Raw genomic sequence first — 19,771 nt, 5'->3', positions numbered from 1 at the left:
TTTTTCACACATTAATAAAGTCGTTAAATAAGTCGTGACTTTATCATTTTCTATAATTCGAGTTAGATTTTGGATGTTAGCCCAAGAAATTAAAGGAATTTCTTTATGGTAGTCACAATATCTTAACATTAATTGTTGATCGTTAAAAATAACTTTTCTATAAAAGGCTAACATAATAGATTACTATAACAGAAGTCTATCTATGTAGTGATTTAATATCTGTGATCTAAAATGGCAGGATTTTTTTTATGTAGAAATGAATATAAAATAAAAAATCAACCTTGATATAAGCCAAGGCAAAAATAAGACAGTTGTTTATTTATGTTTCATAATCGTTTGCATTTGTTTCCATCATTATTTCTTTTCAAATAATTTTGGCTTTACACCTGAGGTTTTGGGAGTATATACATTGAACTGTCAGTTTTTATTTCAGGAAAAAAATGAAAATAAAATCAAATCCTTTTGAGTTTATCAATATTTTTCATTTCATTATAAGAATGAAGAAAAGCATTTTCCCTAACGAACGTAACTATTTTTTTTTTACTACATATGAAGCTTTGAGATATAGAAGCACTAATTTGTTCTCGATAAAACTAAAAATTTAAAAAAAAATCATAATGATTTCTGATTTGGAATTTCTAGTGGCATATCACTTACAGACTCACCAGATATAGAAACCTACCCACGCGTGTTGGCAAATCTGTACACATATGCACACACACACACACACACACACACACACACACACACACACACACATATATATATATATATATATATATATATATATATATATATATATATATATATATATATATATATATACACACACACACACATATATATATATATATATATATATATATATATATATATATATATATATATATATGCATATATATATATATATATATATATATATATATATATATATATATATATATATATATATATATATATATATATATATATATATATATATATATATATATATTTATATGCATATATATATATATGCATATATATGTATATATATATATATATATATATATATATATATATATATATATATATATATATATATATATATATATTCATACACAACGATATATACTGTATATATACACGCATCCTCCACTAAATAATGATGAGCAAGTGTCTGGATACATATATATATACATATATATATATATATATATATATATATATATATATATATATATATATATATATATATATATATATATATATATGTATATATATATATATATATATATATATATATATATATATATATATATATATATATATATATATATATATATACATACATATATATCGTTACGCTGAGCACCAAGTGAGGGGGGAACGAGTAGTCATACTCTGATCAAAAGGTGTTACCGTTAGGAGTAGTTTTATTTTATTGGATTTGTGAGCTATAGGAAACATCTTATTATCGACTCAGTTTTTATATATAATGTATAAATTTCACATAAAGCCATATAGTCTGCTAAATACCTTCCTTAAGGAACAATGTAGTGTAATTTTCAATACGGGGGTTTGTTATAGTTAAAATTTTCCATCAAAATTACATCATAAAAAAAGAGTCATGTAATATATGAGAATATAAGGTTATGTCTCAAAATTCTCATGTATTTGGTCTTGTTGGTAAATGTATTTTATTGTTGGCTTATGTGGTATATCATCCAAAATAGATTTGCTGAAAAGAGACGGTTCTCTGTTTCTTTTTATTGGTGCTGATTATTTTTTTGTCATTAACTGCATATATGATCACCAGCATTACATATATTTTTGTGAAGCAGACACACAACAACGTACATTAAACAACATAATGTTAATAATTATCAGTGATATGATGAAGATTCCTATCACCACAAGTTACCAATGAATTCCATAACTATATGTAAAACATCCAGAACTTTATTATTGTGCAGCGTTACACCGGAAGCATGAAATCTTGCAAATGACTGCAATAAATAAGTGAAAATTTTAATCTACCTTGAACATAAATTCTTTTTCATAACCAAAATGGAAAGGGGATAAATTCCGTTGTAATCAGCGCATTTCATTACAACCGTTACAACCCAACCCTGTTTACTCTCACTAAAAGCCCATATCATATATCCATTAAAACCTGTTGGTATGTGTTGCTATGCGCATTTCTATTTTCCCATCGTGAGGATTAATGTGAGTATGGCTTTATACGATTATAAGTATATTAGGATAATAAGATTTTTATTTTCAAAGGTATCAAAATATGGGATTTTTGTTTCTAATTAGCTTTCGTCCATTTATTTTATAATTTTCGCTTGAAAGGTTTAGATGAAAAACAATATGTAAGCACATTCTGAATGCTCTCAATAAATGTACATTTTAGCTGCTCTTCCTATGAAATTTAAAGAATCCATAGCTTTCCTCTCGTACTTCTCCCATTGCTAATAGGAGTCACTGTCACTGTTGTTTGTTATGACAAAACTTTTGACGGTTATGGAGAGGCATTGCAAAAGACTATATACTGAAGGAAGTGTGACGGAGCCGAGAGAGGATTGTGGACTCAAAGGCAGGATGCAATCAACTGAGTTATTTATTAAGGAGCACTCTCCTTTATATACAAAACCTCAAGGCAACAGGACATAACATGTTCGAGAGACAGACAATATTACAGAGCAAAACCGGAGACATGATCATTCAGGTTCTTTTTAGTGCGAGGGAAGAGCGCAGATACAAGCATAATATATACAAAATAATTATGTACAATTGTGTGACACACGGTTGGTACAGAAGATAGGAAGGCTCAAAATACGAATGTTAATGTTGTGAATTTCACTATTTTATTAAATCTACCCAATGTACTGGGCGGATCGCAAGGCCTTGAAGAGGCGAGATTCCCAAAACCTTCCAGGAGTTAACTAAAATACGGCGATGAAATTTACAATTTTATTATAAAAATAAACTTTGATACAAGACAAACAACATCCTTAAGCATTCTCAAGACTTAATGAAAAACAAGGCTGACTCTTGGTAATATAACACGTGCTCTTCAAGCACAAAGTCCACATTGGACTCATTAACAAACTGAAAATAGTGACAATTCGAATTCAATACACAACGAATCACACACAAAATATCCCTATTCTTATTTAACTCAGGATTCAGATCCCCAATCACAAGGATCTCTACATTAAACTGCGATATAAAAACTACATGTCTTGCACACAAACTTATACTACAACCAACCTGGTACACGAGGTAGAAAGAAGAGAACAAATTAATAAATGACTTATCTTTAGGGGGGACGATGAAGCAAAGAGCTCGAGTGAGGCTCGGCAGCTTCGAAGAAAGCTTCGTTTTCCCGCGTTAACTAAAGTTTCCTTAGCAAAGTGGAGGGAAATCTTAGCTTATTTATTTGCAAGGGGTTTGAGAATGCCTTTTCATATACTACAAGATCAAAAAACATTTAAGGCTTTTCTTTAAACACAAGGGAAGGCTTAAGGCTTCGGCTGAGGGCCAGAATTTGTCCATATCCAATGACTTGGAAAGTCATTGACACTAAACACATACATAAGACATTTTTGTCATGTTGCCTCAATTTTACGTTAGATTCATCATTGATATATTATAAACAGACAATTTCCATAACACTCGCTCCTTCCCCACCAGGTGGTTAAGATTTAAGTCCCAATACAGTCGTGTATCAAACCTCAGTCATTCGCCCGCGAGATCCCCCAGCCTTTCCCTCATTTGATGAAACGTTTTGATGTCAAATGGCGGGACTTTCGAATGGCCAGTTCGAAAATTCCCGACAATTAATACACTAGTTGGCAACTCCAAAGGGAACACAACTATAGTTTGACCGCTCAGTATTCAGATGGCGCTGTAGATATATCGCATGCCGTCTGTTTGTTAACATTTAGAATTAGATTGACACAGAAGAAATCATGGCGCCAACAGTGAATAAGTCACTCAGTGTGTTGTTCCCAATAAATGAAAGAAACCGATCATCATTAGGTGTTTCACCGGTTCCCTAAGGACAAAGAACGGTAAGTACTAGGAGTATAATACATGAAATATGTGCTATTGGATCTAAGATTAAGCTAAGGCATCCGCAGTAGGCCTACCTTTTTTTCAAACCTTTTTTTTTCTTATTTTTTTTTCTTTGGTTATAAAGCTGTTAATATGATATATTTCTCAGGAGCTGACATATTTGGCGTTAGGAACACGTTTAGTGGTATGTATTATATTTAACTTTGATTTACCTTACGAGTGTATGAATATTTCAGCATGTTTGCACACCTGAGTAACTTTACAGGAGTATACTGCTTCAACATGTTCTTTTGTTAGGACATTCCTTGTCTTCTCATGTTTTCCCTTATATAAAGACTAACATTTTACAGTATTTTTATACTGTATTTTTTTGTATTTGTATTTTCATGTACATTGAATGTGTGTTTACTGTCTGTGCTTTACTATGTTTACATACTTTCTTTATCTTACGTTTGTACTATGTATTTAATTCTTGAAGAAAATTTTTTTCTAGTATTATGATTTCTCATATTTATAATTATATTTGACTTTATTTGCATGTAATTCATGGTGCAATTTTGGTTTGTTTGTATTTTTTTTTGGGGGGGGGGAGGAAGGAGAGTTACAGTTTTTATATGAGCAATATGTTTTACTGAGTTTTTTTTTTTATTTATGTAAAATTTATTAAAGTTCATTTGCATGTGATTTATCTTGCATTTTTGGTTGGCTGTATGCTACCTTATTTCTATTTCCAACCCACTTTTGATTATTTTTATGTGTGATACAATTTAGTGAGTTATTGTGTTCCTTCTGTTTGTATATTTATACATTTATGAGTTTATATTACTAAAGAGTATACGTGAGTGCATCGTGGATATCCTTTCCAATAAAAAGAAATTACAATTATTGTTTTATACACACCTAATAATATCTCCATTCTACAGTGGCTTACAAACTGTGATTAAATGTATACCTACACATATGCACTTGTGGCTAAGTTTAACATATCAGATATACAGTATGTTTTACTTTAATCGAACGTTATACTGTATAAAACATTTAAAAATGATTGAAATATACAATACTTAAATTTGCAAGAAAATCGACTAAATTATAACCGATATAGGTATTAAGTTTCTGAAAAAATACTAAGAAACACAGGGATGTGTAAATTTGCAATTTAGTTATCTAAAATTTACGAATGTCATAAATATAAGAATGAAATATACTAGTAATGCAATATATGAACAAATAAGTGACAAAATTTACAATCGAACTCCATCCTATATTCCCGTAAGCATTACCGCTCTGAATGGTTAACCATCCGCTCAATAGATGGAGTCATTCGTTTCGCTGCCACATTTTTGCTATTCTTGACATCAAGTAGAAGGTCTTTGAAGAGTCTCGGTGCAGTATAACAAAACGTGCTTCCTCCTATTGCATGACTCACACTAATTTTTAATAGTCTATATGGGTCATCAGCATGTATAACTCTTACAGCAGCGCTAGTAGCTTGAGGGTAGGGGACCAAGCAATCACGAAGATATTTAGGCTTATCACTTGTAAGTGCTTTGTGAGTCAACAAACAAATCTTAAATTCAATTCTAGCCTTAATAGGTAACCAATGTAGATCGATCAGTGCAGGAGTTACTCTCTCCCGAAATTTAATGCCTTTTATCAGTCTGGCCGCCTGGTTTTGCACATTTTAAAGCTTTCTTATTAGTGTATTGGGCAGTTTATAGTACAGTGAATTACAATAATCAAGCCTTGATATTACGTGACTCATCGCTAAAATTTTTGTACTGCCCTCTGATAGTTACACACTTTCACTGTGTTCACTATTTGATCCCTCATTGACAAATTACAATATATCAGAACATCCAAATTTTTCACAGCAGGCATAATACTAACATCAGCGTCACCAATTTTTATACTTTGAAATAACTGGTAATTCTTCAAAGCCACCTTTGTGCCAAAAAACATACAATCTGTTTTATCATCATTTAATTTAAGCTTTTTCCTCTGCATCCATGTTTTTATTTCAATCATTATCTCATCAATTTTCTTCTTTGTATCTTGTGTTGTTGAAATTGAAAGGTAGAACCGAGTATTATCTGCACATAGTTTAAAGCCCACTTTTTGTTTTTTTCAAGATATGTGATAGCTCGGTAGTATATATGCTGTACAAGATAGGGCCCAAAACACTACCCTGTGGTACACCTTTCATAAGAATTCTCTTACTGGATCGATTTCCAGAAACTAATACATTAGTCTTCCTGTTCGTTAAGTAGCTTCGTAAAAATTCCTGTGCTTCCTCAGTCACTCCAATGGACTTTAAGTCATCAAGTACTCGTGCACAATGGTATCGAAAGCAGCACTAAGATCTATCAATCAAAATTTCACACTTTCCCTCATCAAGAAGACCTATCGTATCATTCATTATTGAGCATAAGGTAGTTTCTGTAGAGTGATTAGCTCTGTAGGCCGATTGATTTTCCGGGAATACTTCTAACTCATCAATATGCGCCGATAATTGCTCACTTATGATTTTTTCAATGAGCTTTGACATGTAGGATAAATTTGAAATGGGCCTATATGAATTTAGTTCGTTTACATCACGTTTACCTTTGTATATTGGTTTGATCAACGCAGTTTTTTCATAGATAGGAAAACTGGATTGTGATACACTTAGGTTAATTATATATAGGTAAATATTATATACAACTTGCTTGTTTGGAGCTTCACTTATTGAACGATTTGGGAAAGGGTCGTTTCCACTATGTATTCTTCATCTCTCTCATAACCTTTAACAAGTCACGCATATTGGTGTCCTTAAAATTTATTAAGTTTTTACCCCCCTTCACTAGCATGACTGACTGTTCTTCTAACTGATCTTGGGGGAAACCTCTATAAATTTCATCAATTTTTTTCATTGAAGAATATATCAAATTTCTCTGCACACATTATCAGGCAAGACATTTTTTCTTTAATCCCATCAAATCATCGAGGTTTTTGTGAAACCTCCCTCGTTATTAGATTTTTTACTTTCGCCGTTGTAGAATTTTCTTTTTGTTTTTCTAATAGGTTGTTATAGTCATTTCTGGCCTTATTATGTAGATTTCTGGCTTGTGAGGATTTGGCTCTTTTCCATCTACCTTCCATCTTACATCTATGTCTTTTTGCCTGTAATAGCTCACTATTATACCATCTAACATTTTCTTGTACAACTGTTTGTTTGCTCTTTATAGGACACTTGGTATCATACATTTTTCTCAAATTGTCATTATATTTTTTGGTATAACAACCAGCACATTCTCTATCTACCATATTTTCACATTGTATGTTCTCACAAGACATTTGCGCTACACTAACTTCAATAAAACTCTCAGCATCGAAGTTTTCCCGTTCCCTATATGCGATCCATTTCTTCAATACTCTGATGCAATTTATAACATCAAAAGTGATGAGTTTTGTGTTTTTGTGCTCTCAAAGTCTGGTTCAACTTCAAGGTTTTTTATTAGGTCAGAATCTTTCCCACAGATGACCAAGTCGAGTGTATGACCATCTACAGACATTGATACCAAAACACTGTTTATTAAATTGAACATTTCAAATACTTCCTTGAGTTCTTTAGCCTTATTGTCATTTTCATCATCTGCCCAACAATTAAAGTCACCACCAATTAATGTATTTATAATATCGTCCACCAAACCCACAAGAACACTAAATTCTTCAATGATTTTTTTTTCATATTACTCCCCGGTGGTCTACACAATGATATTATATTCAATACCTTACAGTTTGTTGGTTTTAAATAGATATATTCAAACGTTTCAAATACTATTTCATTCATGATAGAAATCCTAAAGAAGGTTTTCGACACGAAGACCCCCACTCCTCCAGTTTTTTCCTTTCTTGTTACATGGTAGAAATTATGAGTACACGGCATCATCTCCTGAATCTTTGAGTTATCACTAAAATTTCCCTGCAACCAAGTATCAGTTAGTAAGCATAAATCTAATTCCATTTCATTAATAGGATGTCTAATCTTTATGGTTTAATTCCCCACCGATTGAATATTTATCAGACTACACTTTACCAATGGGGTAGACTCCATGACCAGTTCTATTTTTTATCCTGGCAAGCTCCTCCTTGTATAATTTACAGTTTTCATCATAAGTCTTATGATTCGTATCATTGTAATTCCTCACTGAGCAGTTATGACACTTTTAACGTATTAACACTACAATCCGTGGTTCGGTGTTCCTGGCTACAGTTGGCACATACCCAAGTCTTGCTACAACTATCGGCAGTATAACCAAATTCCTGGCATTTATAATACTGAAATACATTTTAGGAATCATAAATTTGACAGCATCGTCCATACGTGGTAAATACTCTATCGTCCTTTTTACGGAAAACTCTCCTGATAGTTGGACTACACTTAATAATGACATGTGAATTACTGCTATGTCTTGATTTAAACTTCTTGATCATTTTAAAGTCCTCTTCACTTTCACATACATCATTCAACTATTCATTCTTCTCCGTTATACTAGCAATTATATCATCTTAATTTTCATCAATATTGCAGACCTTGATCTTCCGTTTAAGTAGATCCTCTTTATCCACTTCTACCTTATTGTCATTCTTGACCTCTTCTAAGTCATTTTTAGCCTTTTCTAACCAAACTTTATCCGCAAAATGAACTAACAAGTGGCCTTGTTTAGAGGTTTTGACCTGTTCAACATCAAGGGTTATCTTCTTCATCATTGTTTTCTTGACCTCTGAAGCCTTCATATTATCCTCCGAAGATTTTATGACCAAAGTGTTTTTTGACTTCAGCTTACTTGCATATGTGGTCTTGGTCACATTCTCTTGTTTGTATTCTGCAAGTTTCTCTTTCAGCTCAACAATTTCATGACACATATTGGTGTATTGAGCAGTTATCATATCCATAATATCTGGCATCTTTTGTTGTACATTTACCTTCATCTCTTCCATATTGATGATTAGCCTAATGAGGCAGTGGCTATGGCCGGCACTCGCCAAAGGGGGATGCCTGCTAACAGTCATGGATGGACACCTACAAAAGTTTATGGGATCCACTTCCGGCTTGCTCATCAACTGGCCACATTTATGACCAGGTTCACCAGGGCTCACCTGTTGATTTGCCATCCAAGACTCAACACTGAAAACTTTAGAAAAAAAGTTAAACCACTATAAGGCAGCAGAATAGCTGCCAAAGTCAAAGGGAGCATTGCTCTACCTAGTGAGTGGTCAGGGCCTACCATCCAATCAGCAGCTATAACTACGTTTTTAAAGTTTCAACGAATGTTCCAACTTGGTAGCAAGTCTTACTATTGAACAATGGTTTGCATTCATGTAGGAACAAATTTAATCTAATAATACCATTCCAAATTAGTGTAAAGTTCCATGGATTCTACATAGTTCAATCAACTGCTATCATAAGTATTAAGAGCTTCTCCTAAAAACCTTAGAAATATTCATCCAAAGGAGAATCCACTTCATGAAACAAATATTACAGTATGTTGACCACATCGAAACCACAAGGAAAAAATACATGGCTTTTTTGCGTTTTACAGAAAATTTCGGTTGGAATTTAAAGAATCGTGAATGTGGAAGCCTATTAAGATGGATAGGTACGATGGGTCGTTCGCGACCCCGAGCGTCAAAAAAAAACAGGTTTTTCTCACGTGACTCACCCCCGTGACTGAATTTGTGGGTGATCGACCTGCAGGAGGTGTCTCCCCTACACGCTCTAGTAGTGTCCAGATGTGCATTGCTGTAGCTGTACTCCTTCCCCGATTTCTGAGACGCGTCGGGGTCGAGCGCGACCGAGTTTACCCTTCTAAGGTAGTTTGCATAATTATCAAAGTTATTACGTATTATGAAATTGTCGTAGAATGGTGCAACTTGTATAGGTTATCAGTTGTGGAAAGTCTTGGTGGATTGTTTGGCTACCATGTGCATGATTTTTTTTTTAGTTAAAATGTCGTTCATTACCACGAGGACCATTTTACCGCGAGTGCCCCTTTTTAATTTTTTTTCATTTTTTTGCCAAGTCATTTTTCCGTAAGATATTGCCAAATAGTGTCGTAAAACTTTTGCTTGTTTAGTGTTGGAAAGTGTGTCTAGATGATCTGGCTACCCATGCATGACTTTGTTTTTGTCAGATACGACGTAGTTATTGGTATATTGGGTATTTAACTGCGGTTACCAATTTCTGTTTTTTTTCAATATTTGTAAAAATTACTACGTAGTAAGGAATTGCCGTATATTATTGATTTTTTTTCATGTTTATGTGTTAGAAAGTGTGCCTTGATGGTTGGGCTAACACGTGCATGTCTTTTTTTTTATCTGAGATGCCGTATATTAGAATGTCGGGCATTTTACCGCGAGTACCCCTTTTTCATTTTTTTTCATTTTTTTGCCAAGTCATTTTTCCGTAAGATATTGCGAAATAGTGTCGTAAAACTTTTGCTTTTTTAGTGTTGGAAAGTGTGTCTAGATGATCTGGCTACCCATGCGTGATTTTGTTTTTGTCAGATACGACGTAGTTATTGGTATATTGGGTATTTAACTGCGGTTGCCAATTTCTGTTTTTTTTCAATATTTGTAAAAATTTACTACGTAGTAAGGAATTGCCGTATATTATTGATTTTTTTTCATGTTTATGTGTTAGAAAGTGTGCCTTGATGGTTGGGCTAACACGTGCATGTCTTTTTTTTTATCTGAGATGCCGTATATTAGAATGTTGGGCATTTTTCCGCGAGTGCCCCTTTTTATTTGTTTTGCATTTTTTTGCTTAGTCATGTTACCGTAAGGAATTGGCAAGTAGTGTCGCAAAACTTATATTTTTATAGTGTTGGAAAGTGTTTCTAGATGATCTGGCTACCCATGCCTATTTTTTTTTTTAGCCAGATATGGCGTATATATAAGTATGTGTTCGATTTTCCTGTGATTGCCATTTTTTCGTTTTTTCCCATTTCTTTCAAAATTACTACGTACTAAGGAACTATCACAGAGTAATGATTCATTTATATGTTTATTTGTCGGAAAATGTGCCTTGATGGTTTGCCTAGCACGTGGCTGAAATTTTTTTTTTCTGAAATGCGTATATTAGAATGGCCATTTTTCCACGAGTGCCCCTTTTTATTTGTTTTGCATTTTTTTGCTTAGTCATGTTACCGTAAGGAATTGGCAAGTAGTGTCGCAAAACTTATAATTTTATAGTGTTGGAAAGTGTTTCTAGATGATCTGGCTACCCATGCCTATCTTTTTTTTTTTAGCCAGATATGGCGTATATATAGGTATGTGTTCGATTTTCCTGTGATTGGCATTTTTTCGTTTTTTCCCATTTCTTTCAAAATTACTACGTACTAAGGAACTATCATAGAGTAATGATTCATTTAGATGTTTATTTGTCGGAAAATGTGCCTTGATGGTTTGCCTAGCACGTGGCTGAATTTTTTTTTTTCTGAAATGCCGTATATTAGAATGTTAGCCATTTTTCCGCGAGTGCCCCTTTTTATTTGTTTTGCATTTTTTCGCTTAGTCATGTTACCGTAAGGAATTGGCAAGTAGTGTCGCAAAACTTATATTTTTATAGTGTTGGAAAGTGTTTCTAGATGATCTGGCTACCCATGCCTAGCTTTTTTTTAGCCAGATATGGCGTATATATAGGTATGTGTTCGATTTTCCGGTGATTGCCATTTTTTCGTTTTTTCCCAATTCTTTCAAAATTACTACGTACTAAGGAACTATCACAGAGTAATGATTCCTCTAGATGTTTATTTGTCGGAAAATTTTGTTTACTTTTTTTTTGATTGAATATCATCAAATTTTTTTAGCTAAAATATTATATTGTTTTACAATTTTTTTTTTTCGATTTTATTTCCCTTCAAAAAATTTTTTTTGGGTCAGAATTTCAATTTTATAGTCGTAAAATAATCGACAATTATCCAGCAACCCACCATACAATTTTTATGCATATCCAATAATAATTAGATTAGTAAATAACACCTTGAAATTGACATACCCTTCCTACATTTCAAGTGGCAGATTAGGGAGTCTGAGTCAGTGTGGTTGGCGGCCATTTTGTGGACATATCCGAAGCGTAAGCTGCCCTATCTATATATATTCTTGTTCCCTATAGAATTTGTGATATTTTGGTATATTTTTACCTGCATAAATATCATATTATATATTAAATATATGTATTTTTTTACGAAATTTCTAAGTACTCAAAAAATTACCTTTAGATATGGCCCCTGATATAAATGTAATTTACAAAATAATGAAGATTTTTTTACATATTTCTATTTTAGGATAACATATGTTTATTCCCTAAAAAAATTAGCCACTTCCTATTCCATTTGGGTACCCAAAAAAATTCATGAAATTTGGACAAATTTTTTTGGCCAAAAAAAGTTACTCTTTTTTTCTCATTTCAGATCTTCACCTCCATGGGTCTGACTTCATCCAAAATACATCAAGATGTGTCCTAAACATTCAAGAATCAATTCCTAAAAGGATTTGTGTATATATGTATAAACTTTTTTTTTATGAATTATTATGTCAGGTCTTTTTTTTTTCTACTTAATTTTTTAAAATATTTATAATAAATAGTTTTTCTGCAGATGAGTAGTATTTATTTTTACAGTTGTTTTAAGCATTCATTGAAGTTTTTTTTGGCAAAAGAAAAAAGGAGGTTACTGCAAAAACTGATTTTTCAAGAATTTTTTTTGGCGTCGGGGTCGTTCGCGTCCGAGTATACCCTTAAAGGGGTGTCCGAGGAGCGTACCTATCCAGGGTTAAGATTAAGCATGGTCATTACCTAAAGGGCATTGTTGAAAGAATTCTATGGGCTTGGTTTGTAGGGGTTACCTTACTTGCATATGAATACATGACTTAACGGAACGCCTTTGGAACTTTCCAGACATGATAAAAGCTTGAACAAAAACTTACACTAAAATTTCATAGATTTGATAAAACTAAAGCACTTATCACATGAATTCTATTGGAGAAGAGGATTATATCTCACCTAGCATATATACCCCACTAGCATTTACCAGCCAATGCAGTATTTAAACAGGGTATCCTAGTAAAATGGCTAAATCCTGGAAACATCCGAGAACTTGGTGAAAATTCTGATGTTTTAATAGATTTAGAAGTGAAAATTCTGATGTTTTAATTGATTTAAAAGTGAAAATTATGTTGTTTTAAAAGATTTAAAACTTAAACCGAGAGGAGCAATAAATGTTAAAAGCTCTTGACAACTTCAACAAATTGCTTCAAACATTGCAATGCTGTTCAAATACTTATTGCTTCCTACATATACGATTGCCCCTTATTCTTCATAACGCAACTATGCTATAACTTCCAGCACACAGAAAAGGCCCCTTAGAAGAATTTAAAATGTCATATTGGTTATGGGAACTATTCTACAACGATTTTGAATATTTGGCAACCATTGGCAGAACATTGTAAATAAAAGTTACAATTGAACACTTTAAATTTTTAACATGCTTGTTTTGTTCTAGGTAACAGTTAACCCAACCTAGTATAAAAATTGAACATGACAATTTAACCGAAAATTGCACCAGGCTAAGATTAGTAGAGAGAATTTCGTTGGAAGAATTGTTAGATGAGAGCCAAAGTTAATGACTTTCCTATTAACCATATTATCAAATTTTGTTTAACCAGTTAAACTTAGGTATTCAAGAAGTCAAGTGACCATTTTCTTCCCGCACTTCTATGACCACACCTTGCAGATATGTCGCGTGTACCCTAAGAAACTAGCTATTAAAATTAGAATAAGATAATTAATAGCGGAGGTTTCCCTTTCTATATCTCAACCACCAGAATAGCTGATAGAGATTTGTTTTTTTTTAAACTTCCATTATTCATATATATCTTATGTGACGAGACTAGCCTCTATTGATCATGGCACTTAGCTCAAGCTATCTAAATTCAATTTCAATTATATGGTATACATTAGGATAATGAGCAATTAAACAATTCCCATAAAACATAGCAGTTAAAGAAGTCGCTAGACAAACCATTGTTAAAGGAACACAAAAAACTTTGATAAAACTAAAACAATTTTAAGTTTTTCATTAACACAACAACAGCACGGAGAATTTCTGAAATAAACCGGGAATAAGCTATACTCTTCGGTAGACAGTCTTGCAACCAGCTTTCATCCAATCACAACCGTCCATTACCTTTCGCGCGGGCAGGGATGAAAAACAGGCACGGAAACAAAGGAATACAGATCCACAGAATAGAGTGAACATTACATCACATCAACAAAGCATTAATTATTGAAATTTTACATATCTCTACAGGAAATTAAATCATTTAAGTAGTTTTTTATTCCCTGTAGACTATAGAACATTTACTCAAGCATTTTTCCTATTTATGACGCATATTGGTATTGGAATGAAAACAAAAGTCATTCACAAAATGCTTTGGTTGGTTGATTTTTTAAAAATTCAATTGTTAAGTCAATATATCATTATCCTAATGAATGCTACGTCAAATATTTTATTAATTAGTTCTTAATCCCTTCAAATGTGTTTGACATTAAAGTTGTACATTTGACTACTTTTTAAGTAACTTTCGTCACAAGAACATTTCTAATTTGTATGAAAAAGAGATAAATATGCCTTGCTTTTTTCTGGTTAATTCATTCGATTCGAGAAAAGTGGTGTCTGGTATAGAATAAAACAATAATAGGATCAGTTAATTCTAACAATCATACCTTTTCCATCGTGAAGCTCAACACTACACAGTATTCTAAAAGTTTTATTCTAGCGGTGACCAGATTGTTAAATGATCTTTCTAATCTTGAAGTTAAATCGATGGAACTCAACAGAAGTTCTTTTTTGTTGAAAGGGTTGACTACGTCTCTCATAGTTTATGTGCGACATATCTATTTTAACGTTGATACTGCTCCTAAGGTATTTGAAAGTTTATATTTATTACTTATGTATAATTAATTTGTTATTCTCTTTTTCCTCTCCTCGTTGGGCCAATCTCCCTGTTGGAGACCTTGGGCTTGTAGCATCCTACTTTTCCAACCAAGGTTGTATTTTGGATAATAATAATAATAATGATAATAATAATAATAATAAAAATGTTTATTCTAATTCCAGGGAATAATATAATTTTCTCTTTGGTTATTCGATTGCGAATATTGCCGCAAAATGGCATTAAGAGAGGCTTTTTCTTAAATATCGTCATTTAGTGATTCTTTGGATTTGGGAATTTGGTCCAGTAAGCATGGCTCTGGGATCAGGGAGGCCATTCAGTACCCAAGGGCAACAGGAGAAAAAACCAACGGTTATAGTAAGAAGGAAAATTTTAAAGACTGGAAAGCAAGATAAAAGGGAGAAAGATTGAAGATGACTTACAGACGAAGGCCAGAGTGTGGTATGAGGGGCAGCTACCTAACCTAACCTATGTACCGAAAGGGCAAGGCAAAGACCTTAAAGCAATGCCTACACTGCTATATATATATATATATATATATATATATATATATATATATATATATATATATATATATATATATATATATATATATATATATATATATATATATATATATATATATATATATATGTGTGTGTGTGTGTGTGGGATAGATGGAGACGGTTTGGGCATGCTCTTCGCACTTCACAAGAGATATTTGTTCACCAAACTTTCAACTGGGCTCCACAAGACACTAGAAGAGTATAAAGACCCAGGATTACATGGCAGAGGACTATGAAGCGTGAAGTAGGAGATGACGAATGGAGAAATATTGATTTAAAAGCTCAATACAGAGACGAGTGGCGAAATTTAACTGAGGTCCTTTGCGTCAATAGGCGTAGGAGGAGATGATGATGTGTTGGTGTAAATTAAGTCCTTCCTTGTTAAGAGATGCTTTATAGCATTGGCCGAATCCGAGACTATAATTCCTAAAAAACTGTCATATTTTCCTTAATCTCTACCAGGACTATAGCAATATTTCCTAATGTTTCCAAAAGTGAGACTTTTTTTCCATGCGTCTTGGTTTATCAAGAAATTCAGAGATAAATTCCAACCTTTACCGGAAGAAGCACATTTCTTCTTGTATGTCAAATCAACAAATTTCCCTTATCTGCTAGTTTCAATACAGCTGTTATATCATAACAAGAAAAGGTGTTTATATAAAAAGGAAATTATTTAATCTATTAACCTTTCTGTGTTTTTTTTTTATTTTTTTTTCATATCAGGCTAATTTAACATATACACTCCGAAATTTGTTCAAAGTCTCTCCAAATTAATAGCAACGAAATCAGAACCAAGATGGAGTTGACCTAACCTACGACGGAAACATAAATTAAAAGCTTATTTTACGGGTCAAATCTAACAAGAGGCCCCTTGCGTCAATAGGCGTAGGAGATGATGATGGATATTAGCAATGTTGTAAATTTTAATAAAGTGTGTAATATATCAACTACGAGCAGCTTTTCTTATTGAACAGATTCGGACGTCAAGTTTATTTCCCCACTCTATGGCTCTTTATGAAGAGATAGTAAGTTTGACCATTATCAGGCAAATACAACCAAGTTTAAGCATGGACAGAACTATACATTGATTATGTTTTTCACATAGCAAAGTATTATGAGAAACAACTAATGTTTTGAATGTATTCTGGTAACTATTTTCACACTACTATCGTTTCCAGAGGCCGTGTAATAGTGTTTTTCACAAATATCTAACAAACCGGCTTATGAATTTCCATGAAACTACAGCAATGAATGTTTCAAACATTGGCCTAATTTTTGGTGGTACAATGAATTGACAGATGTGCTTAAATGACGCGTTTACTCTTAGAAAAAAGAGGAACTTCTTCCCTTCCTTCAGAGCGTTTCGAAGAAGTGTTACTTAATCACGTAACTGTAACGCAGAGGTTCCCCCAACCCTCCTTCGGTGTTTACACCTATGGCTATCCTAGTACTCCCCCCCCCCCCTTCCTTCTTCCCTTCTTTCCTTCATCACCATTGCTATTAGACTACGATTAAATCCCTCTTAGGAAAGACTGTGTACTGCACATATAAAATGAGCCGGAAGAACAATACAATGTTTTATGGGGGTAGATAATGATTAGATGGTTAGCACAAATGATCAAACAAAATAGAAGTTTAAAAAAGGGGTGTGGAATCGCACTGAGAGATATCCTACTCGGGCTCCTACAAAGTTTAGATTTGCGACTAAAACATAAAATAAAATAAAAAAAAAAAATTAAATAAAAACATTAGTAGAAATAGAAACAATTTTTGTCCTTGAGAGTGATGATGAGTAAAATGTATAAGTGTCCACTTCTTGTTTTTTTTTTTTTTTTTTTTTATCCCTCATAAATCTTAGGTTTCCAGCAATTGGTGATGACATTATTTTGGAAAAGCAAAGCTAATGAATACTTTGATACGAGTATATCAGCTTGGCATGTAGACAATGTCAATGGATTTCTCAAAGTAAGGTTGATTGGTTCATTAATTGATGTCTGGTATAATTCCAGTGACAAAGTCGCAATGATATTTGTCACATACCTTTTAAGTAACAAAAATAGGTACTGGTACTTATAACGTAAATAAATATATAAAACTATAGGCTGAAATATAATAAATCTTATTTATGTATAAACACACACACACACACACACACACACACACACACATATATATATATATATATATATATATATATATATATATATATATATATATATATATATATATATATATGATTTAAAAATTTATCAAATGGCCGATGTCAATGCCCTTAAATGAGACATCTTTTAGAAGTTTACCTTCTAAGGAATTTAAGCTACTCTCTCTGGTGAAATTGATTTGATAAATTATATCAATCAATGCTCTCTGTCATTTTCTTCCTGGCAATTGATGTATCGAGTAACCTGTGTTGTATGGAAGAATGAGTCCTACGGCTTAACCTAAAGAAAACTATATTTCTATTGCTTTACCAACACTCGCTTTAAGTGCGAAGTGTATGGTTAGCATGGCTTCTTTCGTCTCCGACACTCTCATTCTTGATCTTCAATGTAAGTGAGTGAGTAAGATATAAAACGTTGGTCTTGTGTTTAGGTAAAGTCTAAAGTCACGAATCACATTACCCGGTATGCTGAACTTTTACTGACAAAGAATTTCGTATTGCTTGGGGTAGGTCATATGACAATTATCTATGGGGTTAGACAGGCGTTTAACAATTTGGGGGATGGGAGGTACAGGGGAAGAAACGTTATAACAACGTCAACGAGGGACGTCATCACTTTTGCGAATGTGTGGGTGGCTAAGACTGGCTTTAGCCTCATTTTCTTAAGTAAAAAAGTTAATGAGACGTAATTGGCAATGCACAGTATTTCCCAAAATTAGGCTATTGTATGAAGCCCTCCCTGCTTTGATATCATGGAAATCTATCAGTTATTTTAGGAGTTATTTAAAAAAAAAACACTATTACACGGCCTCTGGAAACGATAGTAGGCAATATTACTTGCTCTTTCATAATGACATGATGGTTACGAAGGAAAACTACATAAGCTTTCCAATCAAAGAAAACGGACAACACGACGTCATATAGATCTCCCCGGACAATTCTATCCTGTTCGTAATACTAGACAGGCAGGCAGTTAATTCTAATAGCCAGGCCTTCTCCATCATAAGACTCAATACTACGCAGTACTCTAGAAGTTTTATTCCAGCTGTTACCATGTTGTGGAATGATCTTCCTAATCGGGTTGTTGAATCAGTAAAACTTCAAAAGTTCAAAGTTGGAGCGAATGCTTTTTTGTTGACCAGGCGGACATGAGTCTTTTTATAGTTTATATATGACATATTTGTTTTTGACGTTGTTAATAGTTTATATAAGACATATCTCTTTTGACCTTACTTTTTTTTAGAATGATTTATTGTTAATTTGTTCTCTTCAGTTATTTAATTCCTTATTTCCTTTCCTCACTGGGCTATTTTTCCCTATTGGAGCCCCTGGGCTTATTGCATCTTGCTTTTCCAATTAGGGTTGTAGCTTGGATAGTAATAATAATAATAATAATAAAAATAATAATAATAATAATAATTGGCAAGGTTTATAAAGGCTACAGAAGATAACCTTACTGGCAGTATCTGGCATATCATGCGTTTGTTTTAAACTGCATTAAAGAAACTACCTCATTGATGCTTTATTCAGAATAAATGTAATTAATTGAGATACACATGAAACCTAGATAGTTCGATTAATTTATTTAGATGTTCGATTCCATGAAAAAAAAAAAAAAAAAAAAAAAAAAAAACGAAACGGGCGAGTTCTGCAAAGTGGTTTTTGTAATACATTAAAGACGGAGACTTATGGAACGATAACAAGAATTACCACAATAATATAATAAAAAATATTTGGCTACAGAATCCTATACTGTTTTGTTAGACACTGTTATAAAACCTCAACCTCTCTACAGAGTTTAAAAATAAATAGTCTTGTGAATGGGGCATTATTTTTTTTATTTGATATTCTCTCGTATGTTCTACTGATTGGACCTTTGCCAGCAGACAGCCCTTGAGCTCATGAAGATAAATCATCTAGATGAGTTTGTCATTTTTATAAGTGAATTGAAGAATATTCATCACTTCTATCAATAAATAGCTTTACCCTTAATTCCGTTCAG

This window comes from Palaemon carinicauda, chromosome 12 (genome assembly GCF_036898095.1).
Source record: "Palaemon carinicauda isolate YSFRI2023 chromosome 12, ASM3689809v2, whole genome shotgun sequence".
Taxonomy (NCBI): domain Eukaryota; kingdom Metazoa; phylum Arthropoda; class Malacostraca; order Decapoda; family Palaemonidae; genus Palaemon; species Palaemon carinicauda.
The sequence above is the reverse complement of the archived record's forward strand: the minus strand, read 5'-3'. Positions refer to the sequence as shown.